This window comes from Macaca thibetana, chromosome X, assembly GCF_024542745.1.
Source record: "Macaca thibetana thibetana isolate TM-01 chromosome X, ASM2454274v1, whole genome shotgun sequence".
Classification (NCBI taxonomy): Eukaryota; Metazoa; Chordata; class Mammalia; order Primates; family Cercopithecidae; genus Macaca; species Macaca thibetana.
The window spans coordinates 111,529,525-111,545,249 of record NC_065598.1 but is presented as its reverse complement, the minus strand read 5'-3'; positions in this window follow the sequence as shown (position 1 = coordinate 111,545,249).

Sequence of the window (15,725 nt, the reverse complement as noted above, 5' to 3'; positions counted from 1 at the left end):
TGAAATATTTGAATCAAATAAGAGAAATGCATCTTATTTTAAATAATTGGACATAGCTGTTCTATATTATAGGGAAGGATCAGCAAACATTTTCTGTAAGGAGCCAGATAGTAAATATTTTCATCTCTATGGCAGTATAGTCTGTCTCAATGATGCAACTCTACCATTATAGCACTGAAGCAGCCATAAACAATATATAACAAATGGGTGTGATTGTGTTTTCAATTAGACTTGATTTACAAAAACAAAGGGAAGTCTGCATTTGGCCTGTGGTCAGTAGTTTGCTGATCCCTGTTATAGAGGAATTTGTGAAAGATCTGTAATGTTATAAGATAATTTATTTCATCTAGACCAACAGTTCTCAATATTTTGGTCTCAGGACCTCTTTATACTTTAAAAATTATTGAGGAGTCTAAAATGCTTTTTTGGTTTTATGTGGTTTATATCTATAAATATTTGCCATATTAGAAATTTAAGGATTAGAGACTTAAATGTTAGACTTAAAACCATAAAAACCCTAGAAGAAAACCTAGGTAATACCATTCAGGACATAGGCATGGGCAAGGACTTCATGTCTAAAACACCAAAAGCAATGACAGCACAAGCCAAAATTGACGAATGGGATCTAATTAAACTAAAGAGGTTCTGCACAGCAAAAGAAACTACCATCAGAGTGAACAGGCAACCTACAGAATGGGAGAAAATTTTTGCAATCTACTCATCTGACAAAGGACTAATATCCAGAACCTATAAAGAACTCAATCAAATTTACAAGAAAAAAACAAACAACCCCATCAAAAAGTGGGCAAAGGATATGAACAGACACTTCTCAAAAGAAGACATTCATACAGCCAACAGACACATGAAAAAATGCTCATCATCACTGGCCATCAGAGAAATGCAAATCAAAACCACAATGAGATACCATCTCACACCAGTTAGAATGGCAATCATTAAAAAGTCAGGAAACAACAGGTGCTGGAGAGGATGTGGAGAAATAGGAACACTTTTACACTGTTGGTGGGACTGTAAACTAGTTCAACCATTGTGGAAAACAGTGTGGCGATTCCTCAAGGACCTAGAACTAGAAATACCATTTGACCCAGCCATCCCATTACTGGGGATATACCCAAAGGATTATAAGTCATGCTACTATAAAGACACATGCACACGTATGTTTATTGCGGCACTATTCACAATAGCAAAGACTTGGAATCAACCCAAATGTCCATCAGTGACAGACTGGATTAAGAAAATATGGCACATATACACCATGGAATACTATGCAGCCATAAAAAAGGATGAGTTCATGTTCTTTGTAGGGACATGGATGCAGCTGGAAACCATCATTCTCAGCAAATTATCGCAAGAACAGAAAACCAAATACCGCATGTTCTCACTCATAGGTGAGAATTGAACAATGAGATCACTTGGACACAGGAAGAGGATCATCACACACCGGGTCCTATTGTGGGGAGGGGGTAAGGGGGAGGAATAGCATTAGGAGATATACCTAATGTAAACGATGAGTTAATGGTGCAGCACACCAATGTGGCACATGTATACATACGTAACAAACCTGCACATTGTGCACATGTACCCTAGAACTTAAAGTATAATAATAAAAAAAAAGAAATTTAAACTGGGAAATTTTCAAAAGATATTTATTTCTTAATTCACTTAAAAAATAAACCTATTATATTAATATAAATTACTTTTTCACGAAATGTGACTATACTTTCAAAACTGAAAAAAAGTGGAAAGAATGACATTCTTTCACATTTTTGCAACTCTTTTTTATATAGACAGCTGGATTTTAATAACAGCTGTTGCATTCAATCAGTTGTTTGGTTGAAGTATATGAAGAAAATTCAGCCTCACACAGATATGTATGTGGAAAAGGAATGACACTGCAGATCCCCTGAAAAGACTTCAGAGACTCCCAAGCCTTCTCAGAACACAATTTGAAAACTGCTGTTTTAAACCTATGGAGTGGCAAATGGAAGAATAAGTAAACAAGTGACTTTGAATGCAGTAGTGTTTTGGCTACAATAATGCTACTTATAAGGAGTCTATTATTTCCCAGTTGCATCCTTACCTCCCACTTCCCCAATCACGCCAACACTAATATTGGCACACCTCGTTTGTGAGCATTTCTTCAAGGCTTTTCTCCCACAGTACAATCGCCCCTCTGTAATTACCTGATAGAAAGCAGAAGACAGTGCTCCAAACCAGTCGTTGTTAGAGACTTTGACTACCATATAAGGAGAGACAAAAAAAAAAAAAAAACCTAAACAGTTAGCTAGAGCTCAGAAAAGCCTGGAGTTTAGGGGGAAGAGGAGTAGAGCGCAAATCAGCATTTATTGCTAGCAACCTGTGATTCGTTTTATAAATGTGAGCTCATAGCAACCACAAGAGAAGGGTGTTGTTATACTAATTTTTCAGAGTAGGGAACGGATACTCTGAGAGGTTATCCTCCTTGCCGAAAGTTATACAGTTCTTCTTAAGGTGAGAACCTGTTGTTTTATCTTCTATAACACACTGACACAGGTATTCAGTCAATGTTTGTAAAACAGAAAAGTCATGTTTTAGAGGTTAGGAAATTGAGTACCATAGAATTTCATGTGGTTTGGGAGAAGTGGGATTTCTAAACTCTGAATAACTGGAATTAAGAGAACTAGGCTAATTAGATCAAGATATAAGCACCTATACAGTGAGGACATTGGACCAAATGATCATTCATATTCTCTACTTATTCTAATATTCTATAAGTCAGGAAGTTATAAATCTGATGTATACATAAAGTATCTGACCAAGGATTCTTTTTATATGCACCGCTAAGGTGGAAGTCAATATTAGTCCTGAGTCTATAGCTATAAATTGTTATATAGATAAAGTTGCTTAGAAAATGAAGGAAAGGAATTATCATTTATTGGATGCCTAAGGTGTGCTAGACACACTATGCTTGGTACTACTTTCTGTCATTAGTTTAGCAGGGAGAGAGAAAAGTAGCTGTAGATCCTGGCTTCTTATTGACAAGAGTTTACTGAGCACCTACTATGTTCAGAGAGTTTTGAATATGTGCTAAGGAGATTGAAAAGGTCAGAAGCAAAAAAATAAAAATAAAAATAAAAATAAAAGTGTGATTAATGACTTTCTGTTTGTAGTTATGTTAATTTTGTATGCCCTTTGTACCTTATGAAAAAGCTTTGTAAATATTCATTCGGGATAGAATAGAAATCCATATACTAATAGAATTGACCGGAAATAATATAAAAGTAAGTGGTGGACTGAATTCAGGTATGAGATAGGGAGAAATGAATGAAGAAGCGTCAGTAAGTAGGGACAGGAAATAATTAAATTCAGCAATGCTCGGAAGAGACAGTCAGAGACACTTCTGATTGTGAGAACCAAAAAGAGAGCACAGAGTGTTGAGAGCTATGCTGAATTTGTAATTCAGAGTAATTACAAAATACATGACTATAGAATCAGTATAAATTAGTATATTTCCTCAGTATTCGGGGAAGAAGAAAGTACAATATAATTAAGATGAAACCTCACCAGGGGTCAAACAAAGGAAAAAATGTGGTGTAGAAGAAATTTTAAAGGTTACATCTGCCATATAAAAATTTTATGAATATAGAAAAAGCACATCACCCTTTCTAGGTCTCAGTTTCCTCACCAATAAAATGATTTCACACATAATTTTATTTATATAATTTTATGATATCTTCTAGAGAGGGGATAAACTTCATAAAACATGTTACATATCTATAATGTATTGACTTGTACATATCATATTTCATTGAATCTAAACAGACATTGATTCTAAAACACACTATCATTCAAGGTGCCACTAAGAAAGAAAGGAAAAACACTTCCAATTACAGTTGTAAGACACCACCAATTATAAGGTCCATTCTAATATGAAAGCTATTAAAATCTAAAAAATGTGCATTTCAGAATTGATGAAATATGTCAATAAAATCAAAGAGATTTATAATTCAGGGATGAACTAATTTCTCATCTGTATTTGTCAAGTGATAGGCTATTGCTGAAAACTCTGGGGTCAAGAAAGAATTGAAAAGCAGTTGCATTATTCACCATGCTATACCTTAGAGAGGCTCTTAAAACTAATGGATTGTTATCGAAGGGCACAATAGTAAAAAAAGAGAAGAAAGAAGAAACAAACATGACACTGTGCTAGGCCATTTGCAAACCTAATTTTATTTGTTCCTCCTTATAACTCTAAGAAGTCATTATTATTATGAAGCTCTTTGGACTTTTGGAAATAGTGTGGGATTTGTATTCAGGAAGACATGGATTGAAATCCTGAATCTACCATGTGCTGTGTGATCTTGGACAAGATACACAACATACTCTATGTGGTAAAATATAGAAAGTAATATAAAGAGAAAATGAGATTCAGAAGGAAGGAAGGAAGGAAGGAAGGAAGGAAGGAAGGAAGGAAGGAAGGAAGGAAGGAAAGAAGGGAGGGAGGAAGGGAGTGAAGGAGTCCATTAAAATGATACTAACACTGAAAAATTAATCTATTAAAGAACAAAGATCTTCACATTGGGTTAAAAATCAAAATAAGACAGTGACAAAAAAGATGAGAAAATAATTTTTAGATAAAATTATTTACTGTGTTATAAGCAGCATGCAAAACACTTTATATAATGTATACACAATATACATTAAACTCTGTGGCCTTCATAACCTTCAAGCATAACATGAGCTGGGCTCAATTTAATAATGAGTTAGAAAAAGATTATGTAATTTGCCCAATGCTACGAATCAGTACATGGTAGAATCAGATTTTTAAATCATGTCTCTCAAATGCACAACAAATAAACAACGCTGGGTGTGGTTGCTCTTGCCTGTAATCTCAGCACTTTGGGAGACCAAGGAAAGAAGATTGCTTGGGGCCAGGAGTTTGAGTACAGCCTGGGCAACATAGCAGGACCCCATCTCTACAAAACATTTTTAAAAATACACCGGCGTGATATATTGTTCCTGTAGTTCGAGCTACTCATGAGACCGAGGCTAGGGGATCACTTGAGTCCAGGAGTTCAAGGCTGCCATGAACTATGACCACACAACTTTACTGTGGCCTGGGCAACATGGTGAGAATCTGTCTCATAAAAAAAAAAGAATTAAACAGGAATAAATAATATAAATAAGAACACTAATAAGATTATTTATTAGATAGTGAACATTGTACCTTACAGAATAAAAATGCAACTTCCTTCTGATTAATTAGACTATGACTATTTTCCTAAAACACAAAATATACAGATCACATTCTCTGACCACAAAGCAATAAAAATGAAAATAAACAAAAATTCTAGAAAATTGGATTATGAAAATAATAAATAAACTTTTAAATAACTTATTGCTCAAAGGGGAAAAGAAAAAATACTACCTACAAGCTATACTTACAATAATTTATATTTATAAATGCTCTTTGTATTAACTATTAAGAATAACAATGTATTACCTAGACTCAAACTCAAAAGAGCAAATAAAAGACAAAACAGATCCAAGGAAAATAGAAATAATTAGAAAAGATTAAATCATAAACATATGATTTAGAGAGCAGAAAAAAACAATAAGTACTATAATATGTAGTTCTGTGAAATTTCCAGTAAAATGTATAATTCTCTCACTAGCCTAGGCAAGTATATTATACAAAAATATCAAATATGCAAAGTAAGGAATGAGATAAAGGATGTACACATAGCTATGTAGGCAATTAAAAAGCAAAAGATAAAACTTCTAGGAAAAATAACAAATGCACAAGGAAGAAAAGTTTAAGTCCTACTAAAAACATAAAAATAATTTAATCAATATAAGTAAATTTAAACATATACCTTGTTTGTGGATAAATATAAATAAATTTAATGATATGTCTTGTTTATGAACAGGAAATAAAATATCCTAAAATAATCTCAATAAAAGAAAAGAGGTTTAATTGACTCACGGTTCCACATGGCTGGGTCGACCTCAGGAAACTTAACAATTATCATGGAAGGTGAAGGGGAAGAAAGTACCTTCTTCACAAGGTGGCAGGAGAGACAGAGCACACAGGGAAAACTACCACTTTTAAATCATCCGATCTCATGAGAACTCCCTTAGTATCACTGGAAGGGCATGGGGGAAACTGCCTCCATGATCCAATCACCTCCCACCAGCTCCCTCTGACGAGGGGATTATGGGGGTTACAATTCAAGATGAGATTTGGGTGGAGACACAGAACCAAACAATATCATTCCATCACTAGCCCCTCCAAAATCTCATGTCCTTTTCATATTCCAAAACCAATCATGCCTTCCCAACAGTCCCCCAAAACCTTAGCTCATTGCATCATTAACTCTAAAGCCTAAGTCCAAAGTCTCATTTGAGACAAGGCAAATCCCTTCTGCCTATAAGCCTGCAAAACCAAAAAAAAAGTTAGTTACTTCCAAGATACAGTGGGGATACAGGCATTTGTTAAATGATCCCTTTCCAAATGGGAGAAATTGGCCAAAACAAAGGAGCCACAGGCCCCATGTAAATCTGAAAACTGGAAAGGCACTCATTAAATCTTAAAGCTCCAAAATAATCTCCTTTGACTTCATGTCTCACATCCAGGGTATGCTGATGCAAGGGGTGGGCTCCCAAGGCCTTGGGCAGTTCTGTCCCTGTGGCTCTGCAGGGTTCAGTCCCCATGGCTACTTTCACAGGCTGGCATTGAGTGCCTGTGGTTTTTCCAGGCACACAGTGAAATCTCTCCGTGGATTTACCGTCCTGGGGTCTGGAGGACAGCAGCCCTCATTTCACAGCTCCACTAGGCATTGTGCCAGTGGGGACTCTGTGTTGGGGCTCCAATCCCACATTTCCTAGGCAGAGATTCCCAACCCTCCATTCTTGCCGTCTGCACACCCAGAGGCTCAAAACCATGCAGAAATTACCAAGCCTTGGGGATTGCAACTTCAGAAGCAATGGCCTGAATTGTTTATGGACCCCCTTTAGCAGTGGCTGGAGCTGGAGCAGCTGGGACACAGGGCACAATGTCCTAAGGCTGCACAGAGCAGTGGGGCCCTGGGCCCAGCCTACAAAACCATTTTTCCTCATAGGCCTTTGGGTCTGTGATGGGAGAGTGATATGGTTTAGCTCCATGTCCCCATCCAAATCTCATCTCAAATTGTAATCATAGGTATTGAGGGAGGGATCAGGTGAGATGTGATTGGATCATGGGGGTGGTTCCCCCATGCTGTTGTTGTGATAGTGAAGGAGTTCTCACGACATCTGATGGTTTTATAAGTGTTTGATAGTTCCTCTTTCACATTCATTCTTTCTCTTCTGTCACCACGTAAGACATGCCTTGCCTCCCCTTCTGCCATGATTGTAAGTTTCCTGAGGCCTCCCCTGCCATGAGGAACTGTGAGTCAATTAAACCTCTTTTCTTTATGAATTTCCCAGTCTCAGGTAGTATCTTTATAGCAGTGTGAAAATAGACTAATACAGAGGAGCTGCCCTGAATATCTCTGAAATGCCCTGGAGATATTTTATTCATTGTATTGGCTACTAAACATTCAGCTTCTCATTACTTATGCAAATTTCTGCAACAGACTTGAATTTCTCCCCAGAAAGTGGGTTTTTGTTTTCTACCACATGGTCAGGCTACAGATTTTTCACTGTTATGCTCTGCTTCCTTTTTAAACATAATTTTCAAATTAAAATCATCTTTGTTAATACGTATGACTGTACATGTTCACAAAAGGCCAGATCACCTCTCAAATGCTTTGCTGCCTAGAAATTTCTTCTTCCAGATACCCTAAATTATCTCTCTCAAGTTCAAAGTTTAACAGATCTCTAAGGCAGGGGCAAAATACCACCAGACTCTTTGCTAAAGTATAGCATGAGTGACCTTTACTCCAGTTCCCAATAAGTTCTTCATCTCCATCTGAGACCACCTCAGCCTGGACTTCATTGTCCATATCACTCTCAGCATTTTGGTCAAAACCATTCAACAAGACTCTAGGAAGTTCCACAGTTTCCTACATCTCCCTGTCTTTTTCTGAACCATCCAAGCTGTTCCAACCTCTGCCTGTTATCCAGCTCCAAAGTCACTTTCACATTTTCAGGTTACCTTTATAGCAATGCCCCACTCATGGCACGAATTCTCTGTATTAGTCTGTTTTCATGCTGCTTTAAAGATACTACCTGAGACTGGGTAATTTATAAAGGAATGAGGTTTAGTTGACTCACAATTGCACAAGACTAGAGAGGCCTCAGGAAACACAATCATGGCAGAAGGCAAAGGAGAAGCAAGAACCTTCTTCACAAAGCCTGAGGAGAAAGAGAGATCAATAGGGAAACTGCCACGTTCAAACCATCAGATCTTGAGAGAACTCCCTCACTGTCAAGAGAACAACATAAGGGAAAACCACCCCCATGATCTAATCACCTCCCATGATTGTAGACTAGATATATATAGTCTTCAAGACTATATATATAGACTATCTATATAGATAGATAGTATCTATATAGATAGTATACTATATAAATAGACTATCTATATAGATAGATAGTATCTATATAGATAGTATACTATATAAATAGTATATATATAGATAGTATACTTTATATAATCATCTATCTCTATATAGTCTACAAGACTATATATAAAGACTATATATATATAGTCTATGAGAAACCACATTTGGCTGACTCAGCATGTGAATAGATTTATTTTCACAGAGAAACTGAAAGAAAGTGAAGCCTTATTAAAATACTCAAGTTCATTTAAGGATAAGTACAAGAATAATAACACAGTTTGATACTCAACTTAGAAGTTACATGTTTTAACTCTTAGGTTCCCCATTACTTGAAAGATTGTATCAATTGTCCTTCCCTTGATTCTCTATTCTCTCATCCAGGTTCTATGTGAATCTCTTTGTGAAGTTGACATCAAAAGGTAGAAATAGAACTACCCGTTAGCTACATTAATGAGATTGGAATTGGGGAGAATTATTAAAAAGGAAGATCAAGATATGAGAATCAGTTGCATAAAACTGATAATCAAAGCCATTATAATGGCTTAAGTTTCTCAGAGAGTGAAAAACAAACAAACAAAAAGATTAGAATTGCAGGTCTCCAATAGTTAAGAAGGGGAACGGAGAGTAATAGTGAAGGAGACAGAAAAAATTAGTCAGAGATAGGTAAAGGAAAAGGATAGTGCAGTGATGAGAATGAAAAAAAAAAAAAGCAGAGGAAAAGAGTTAAAATAAATACATAAAATATCTAGCAACCTTAGAGAAGCCTATTTCAATGGAATGGCAAGGGTAGAAGTCATCTGTTGAAAAATGAAGAAGAAGAAGAAGAAAAGTGGAGAAGAAATGGAGATAGGCAGCATGTATTGACTCTATAATTGAGAGTTTGTTGAAGAAAAGAAAGAGATAAATATAGTTGTAGATAGCAGGGTTAAATGGCATGAACTGACTGTCAGTTGATTGTCACTTGAGGAAGCATATGCCAGTATGGAGAGATAGTTGGGTTATTAGAAATAGTGGTTCTTTTGGTAGAGGGTTTTGAATTAGAAATTCAGTTAGTCCTCAATTTAGAAGCTTATGGATACTTTCACCTGGGGAGTCTAAACCCAGAATGAGTTACTTCCTGAAACTCATCCCTCAGGAAAGCATTGAATCAATCCACATCCCAGGTTGTCATTCCAATTGACCCTGTATATCCCAAAACTAAACCTCAGCCTTCAATTGAGGCACTAATTTGGTTGCTTGATGTCTTAATATTTCTTTGGATAACCGAACACCTCTTTGAGTACAGTCCTGGAATGTTTATAGCTACAACCAATGGGCTATCCTAGGACAGATAGGATTTATCCTAATTTTGCTCACCCAGTCAATAGATTAATTGGAAATCTCAAACTTAGTTTTTAAGTGAAGACATCCATTGGCTTTAATTTCATATAAACCAGGTCTGAGTCTAGAAGCTGTCAAGTTGAAAAAAAAGTTCAAATTTCCTAGGCTTTGAAATGGCTTTGATTTCACATTGTCCTCTGCTAGCTGGAGAAACTGACCCATTAAGTCTGCTTGTCTCCTGATGGTGACAATGAATTATTCCATTCCATAGCACTGGATTGTCACAAGCTACCAAAAATGTACTGTAAACTACAACTTATATGGCATGTCCAAGGAAGGGCCAGCAGGAATCATACCCAAGGAGCTACTCAGATTTGACATGGGCAGTAGGGATTGTGTCTAAATGGTGAACTAACCCTTTCCGATACAATGGCTTTAGGTCTGTTGTAGCACTTAGCACAGGATAGGGCACATCATATGAAGTTCATATTTGCATTGAAGCTGAGCTGAAGTTTAACTTCACCATTCAGCTGAACATAAAAATAAATAAAATTGCACCTATACCCAAAACAAGTTAGGAAAACCTGATGAAAAGCAGCAATTAGCTATTTGAATTCTTGTTTAATCATATAAAAACCTATTTGAGAGTACAGACAGAGACTTCTTTTCAGGAGAGAAATACAGAAATAAGGGTTGAAACATTTGAGTGGTATCAGAAAGGATTGAATTAGAGAATTGTTTAGCTCCCTTCAAATGCTTGTTTTTATTCCATTTTCAGTAATGTCCCCATCCAAATCTCATTGCCAATTGTAATATCCAGATATTGAGGGAGGGATCAGGCAGGTGGTGACTGGATCATGGGGGTGGTTTCACCCATGATGTTCTTGTGATAGTGAAGGAGTTCACATGAGATCTGATGGTTTTATAAGTGTTTGACAGTTCCTCCTTCACATTTGCTCTCTGTCTCCTGCCAACTTTCTGACTTGGGTTCCAGTAAATGCTTATAGAGAGAGAAAGTACTGGACATGCAGACTGTGAGTATTTTAACAACTATGATAATTACTTATGACTGTGAATTAATAGACAATTCTGTCAGTGATTATCAATTTACTTGGCTAAATGGCAGATAATTACTTAGCTAACAATATGGCTATATTAAACATATTTTATGAAATTTTGAGTTGTAGGAAGTAAAGGATCATGTGGTATTTGATTGGGAAATGGTGATAAAAGGGAAAAGAACAGTTGGTTCATATCCTCTTAAAACATTTATTATTGTTCCTCCTTTTAGAAGTTCTTCACTTTTGTGTGGCCATGAAGTTCCCCCTTCAGCGTTGCACCAAAATTAAGTACTTTTTATTACTTTTTATTATCCCAATAAAACAGAGCAGCTGATCTTAGACAGTTAATCAGGAGCAATGTATATTATTGAATTAATTCATATAAAAGTGTAATTCTCCCAGAGTTACATTCATTTCCAAAATATATATCCCCAATCCCTAATTCATGCAGTAGGACAAATTAAAATAAAAGTAGAAAGGCAGTAGGAAGGGCAGGTGACCAACCATAGGTAGGCTGAGTTTTTCTGGGAATTTGTTCTGAAATCTATTCTCTGAAACTGTGACTGCCATTAACTGTTCTTTCTTTTCTTCCACAACTGAACCTGAATAATTTCTTCTTTCTTTTTTTTTCTTTTTTTCTTTCTTTTTTTTCTTTTTTGAGATGGAGCCTTGCTCTGTCACCCAGGCTGGAGTGCAGTGGCACGGTCTCAGCTCACTGCAACCTCCGCCTCCCAGGTTCACACCATTCTCCTGCCTCAGCCTCCAGAGTAGCTGGGACTACAGGCGCCCACCACCACGCCCGGCTAATTTTTTGTATTTTTAGTGGAGATGGGGTTTCATCATGTTAGCCAGGATGTTCTCGATCTCCTGACCTCGTGATCCACCCACCTCGGCCTCCCAAAGTGCTGGGATTACAGGCATGAGTCACCGCGCCTGGCCTGAACCTGAATAATTTCTAAAAGTTCTAAGATTTTTTTTACAATATTTCCTGTTTAATAAGTAACATGAGGACTTCAGCCTAAGAATAGAAAAATTAAGGCTCAGAATCCTCTTTGTGCATGTCTTGTGTAAGTTGGTTATTTGAAAGTCTGGACTCACCTGCATTAGTGCTAAGAGCTGCTGCACTAGTGTTAAGAAATCCCTTTATTTTTAAATTTTGGTGATCCTCTTTGGTCCAATGAATGGTGTGATTTTCTATTGTCCAGGTTTTATGGATCAAATTAATATAATACATAGACCGGGCACAGTGGCTCACACTTGAACCCATGAAGTGGAGGTTGCAGTGAGCCAAGATCATGCTGCTGCACTACAGCCTGGGCAACAGAGTGATACTCTGTCTCAAAAAAATATATATTAATATATAACATAAAGGGGAATTTCTAGTAAAGCTAAAACAAACAAACATTAAGAACCTCTGGGTGGTGCATAGTGGCAGAATACAAGGCTCCAACAATTGTCCCCCCAGAAAGGTCACCAATTTAACAACTATCTGCACAGAATAAACACCTTCATAAGAACCAAAAATCAGGTGAACACTCAGAGTACTTGGTTTTAACTTTATATCGCTGAAAGAGGTACTGAATAGATTTTTTTTTTAAAAAAAAAGAACAGTCCTAAATTGCAGATGCTATGCCTCCCCCACCATGAGAAGGGGTTCTTGGTGGTGTGGAGAGTATTTCTTGGCCCTGGGGGAGGGAGAGAACAGCAATTGTGAGGTATTGAACTCTATGATGTCCAGTTACAGCAGAAAGGAAAACTGGATCAAACTCAGATGACTCCTGCTCACAGAGGGTTCATTTAAACCAGTGCTGGCCTTAGGGGAATTACCAGTCCTAGTGGTCTGAACTTGAATTTCCACAAACTTCACCACCTAGAGTTATGATGCTTTGTGTCTCTGAGTAAACTTGAAAGGTAGTCTAGGCCATAAGGACTGCAAATCTTAGGTGAGTCCTAGTGGTGAACTAGGCTGAGAGACACTGGACTGGGGGAACACACAACATACTGAGACACCAGATGGGGCAGCAAAGGGAGTGCTGGCATAACCACTGCCCTAATGCCAGGCTGCACAGCTCACAGCTCCAAAAGAGACCCCTTCCAACCACCTGAGGAGAGAAGAAGGAAGAGTGGGGAGCACTGTGTGTTGGATCTTGGTTACCATCTCAGCCACAGCACAATAAGTCAGATTCTGTGAGGCCCCTGTTACAGGTTGTAGCTCCCAGAAAACATTACTAGACACACCCTGGGGCAGAAAGGAATCTGCTGTCTTGAAGGAAAGCACCCAGTCCAGGCAGCATTTATCATCTGCTAACCAAAGAGCCCTTTGGCCCTGAATAACCAGCAGTGATGCCCAGATACTTCCCCAAGGGCCTTGGGTGAGCCTCTGATACTTCCTGGCTTCAGATGAGACTCAGCACACTACCAGTTGTAATGGCTATGGGGGCAAAACTCCTTCAGCTTGAGAAAAGCAGAGGGAAAAGTAAAGGGGACTTTGTCTTGCATCTTAGGTACTAGCATGATTGTTTGTAACTCAAAGGATAAACGCTTGAGGGGATGAATACCTTCTTCTCCATGATGTGCTTATTTCACATTGTTTGCCTGTATCAAAACATCTCATGTACTTCATAAATATATATACCTAATTTACCTATAAAAATTTTAAAAAATAAAAGTAGAAAATAAAAAGAACGTTTACAATGCAGGGAAAGTATCTTAAGCAATTGCTTTATTCTTTTCTGGGTGGGATTGAGAGTGGGAATAAAAGGAGAGGGATGATATTTTGATATAAACAGCATTTTATTTCTTTGGAAAGGAAAATAGTGGTCAAGGGGGCTAAAGCCACAGTTGCTTTCTGCAAGGCAACTTATGACTTCATTGATGCCCCTCCCCAGATTTCGGATATTCTAGATTTTTCCTGTTGCTATTTCTTATAAATGTACTGTTCCCACTCAGTGACTACTATGAAAATGATAAAAGGATCAAGATAATGCAGACAGCACTTCATCAATCAAAAGTCGTTTTTGACTGGAAAAGAGTAGGTTGCCAGACCTCTGCACAGCACATCCCAATAAAACATGAATAATTCATTTATTGTTAAAAACCTTTTTGTACTTTCCTAAAATGTAGTTTATCTTGTCTTGGATAGCTTCAAAAAGAGCCAGTGTACTTATGAATGTATAACTTCATTTGTATTTCAACTTAGCTGAGTCCTAATCAATTAAGTTCTTTGGGGACATGCCCAAGATGGCTGAATAGGAACAGCTCCAGCCTCCAGTTCCCAGTGTGAGTGACACAGAAGACAGGTGATTTCTGCATTTTCAACTGAGGTACTGGGTTCATCTCACTGGAGTGTGTCAGACAGTTGGTGCTGGTAGGTGGGGTGCAGCCAGACCAGCGAGAGCTAAAGCAGGGCAAGGCATCACCTCACATGGGAAGTGTAAGGGAGAAGGGAATTCCTTTTCTTAGCCAAAGGAAATTGAGACACACAATACCTGGAAAATCGGGAAACTCCCACCCTAATACTGCGCTTTACCAAGGGTCTTAGCAAATGGCACACCAGGAGATTATATCCCACACCTGGCCGGGAGGGTCCCAGGCTCACGGAGCCTCCTTCATTGCTAGCACAGCAGTCTGTGATCTACCGGCAAAGTGGCAGCGAGGCTGGGGGAGGGGTGCCCACCATTGCTGAGGCTTAAGTGGGTAAACGAAGCCGTAGGGAAGCTCAAATTGGGGTGGGGCCCAATGCAGCTCAAGGAGTCCCGCCTGCCTCTGTAGACTCCTCCTCTGGGGACAGGGCATAGTTAAAGTAAAGCAGCAGAAACCTCTGCAGAGGTAAATGCCCCTTCAGACAGATTTGAAGAGGACAGTGGATCTCCCAGCACGGAGGTTGAGATCTGAGAACTGGCAGACTGCCTGCTCAAGTGGGTCCCTGACCCCTGAGTAGCCTAACTGGGAGACAACCCCACTAGGTGCAGACTGACACCTCACACCTCGAATGGTGGGGTACACCCCTGAGACGAATTTTCCAGAGCAAAAATCAGACAGCAACACTCACTGCTTAGCAATATTCTCTCTTCTGCAGCCTCCGCTGCTGATACCCAGGCAAACAGGGTCTGGAGTGGACCTCAAGCCAACTCCAACAGACCTACAGCTGAGGGTCCTGACTGTTAGAAGAAAAACTAACAAACAGAAAGGACACCCAAACCAAAACCACATCAGTATGTCACCATGATCAAAGACCAAAGGCAGCTAAAACCACAAAGATGGGGAAAAAGCAGTGCAGAAAAGCTGGAGATTCAAAAAATCAGAGCACATCTCCCCCTCCAAAGGAATGCAGCTCATCGCCTGCAATGGAACAAAGCTGGATGGAGAATGACTTTGACGAGTTGAGAGAAGAAGGCTTCAGTCGATCAAACATCTCAGAGCTAAAGGAGGAACCATGTAACCAGTGCAAAGAAACTAAAAACCTTGAAAAAAGAATGGATGAATGGATAACTAGAATAATCAATGCAGAGAAGACCTTAAAGGAACTGATAGAGATGAAAACCATAACATGAGAACTACGTGCACAAGCTTCAGTAACTGACTCAATCAACTGGAAGAAAGAGTATAGCGACTGAAGATCAAATGAATGAAATGAAGCGAAAAGAGAAGTGTGGAGAAAAAAGAGTAAAAAGAAATGACCAAAGCCTTCAAGAAGTATGGGATTATGTGAAAAGACTAAATCTACATCTGATTGGTGTGCCTGAAAGTGACGGGGAAAATGGAACCAAGTTGGAAAACACTCTACAGAATATCATCCAGG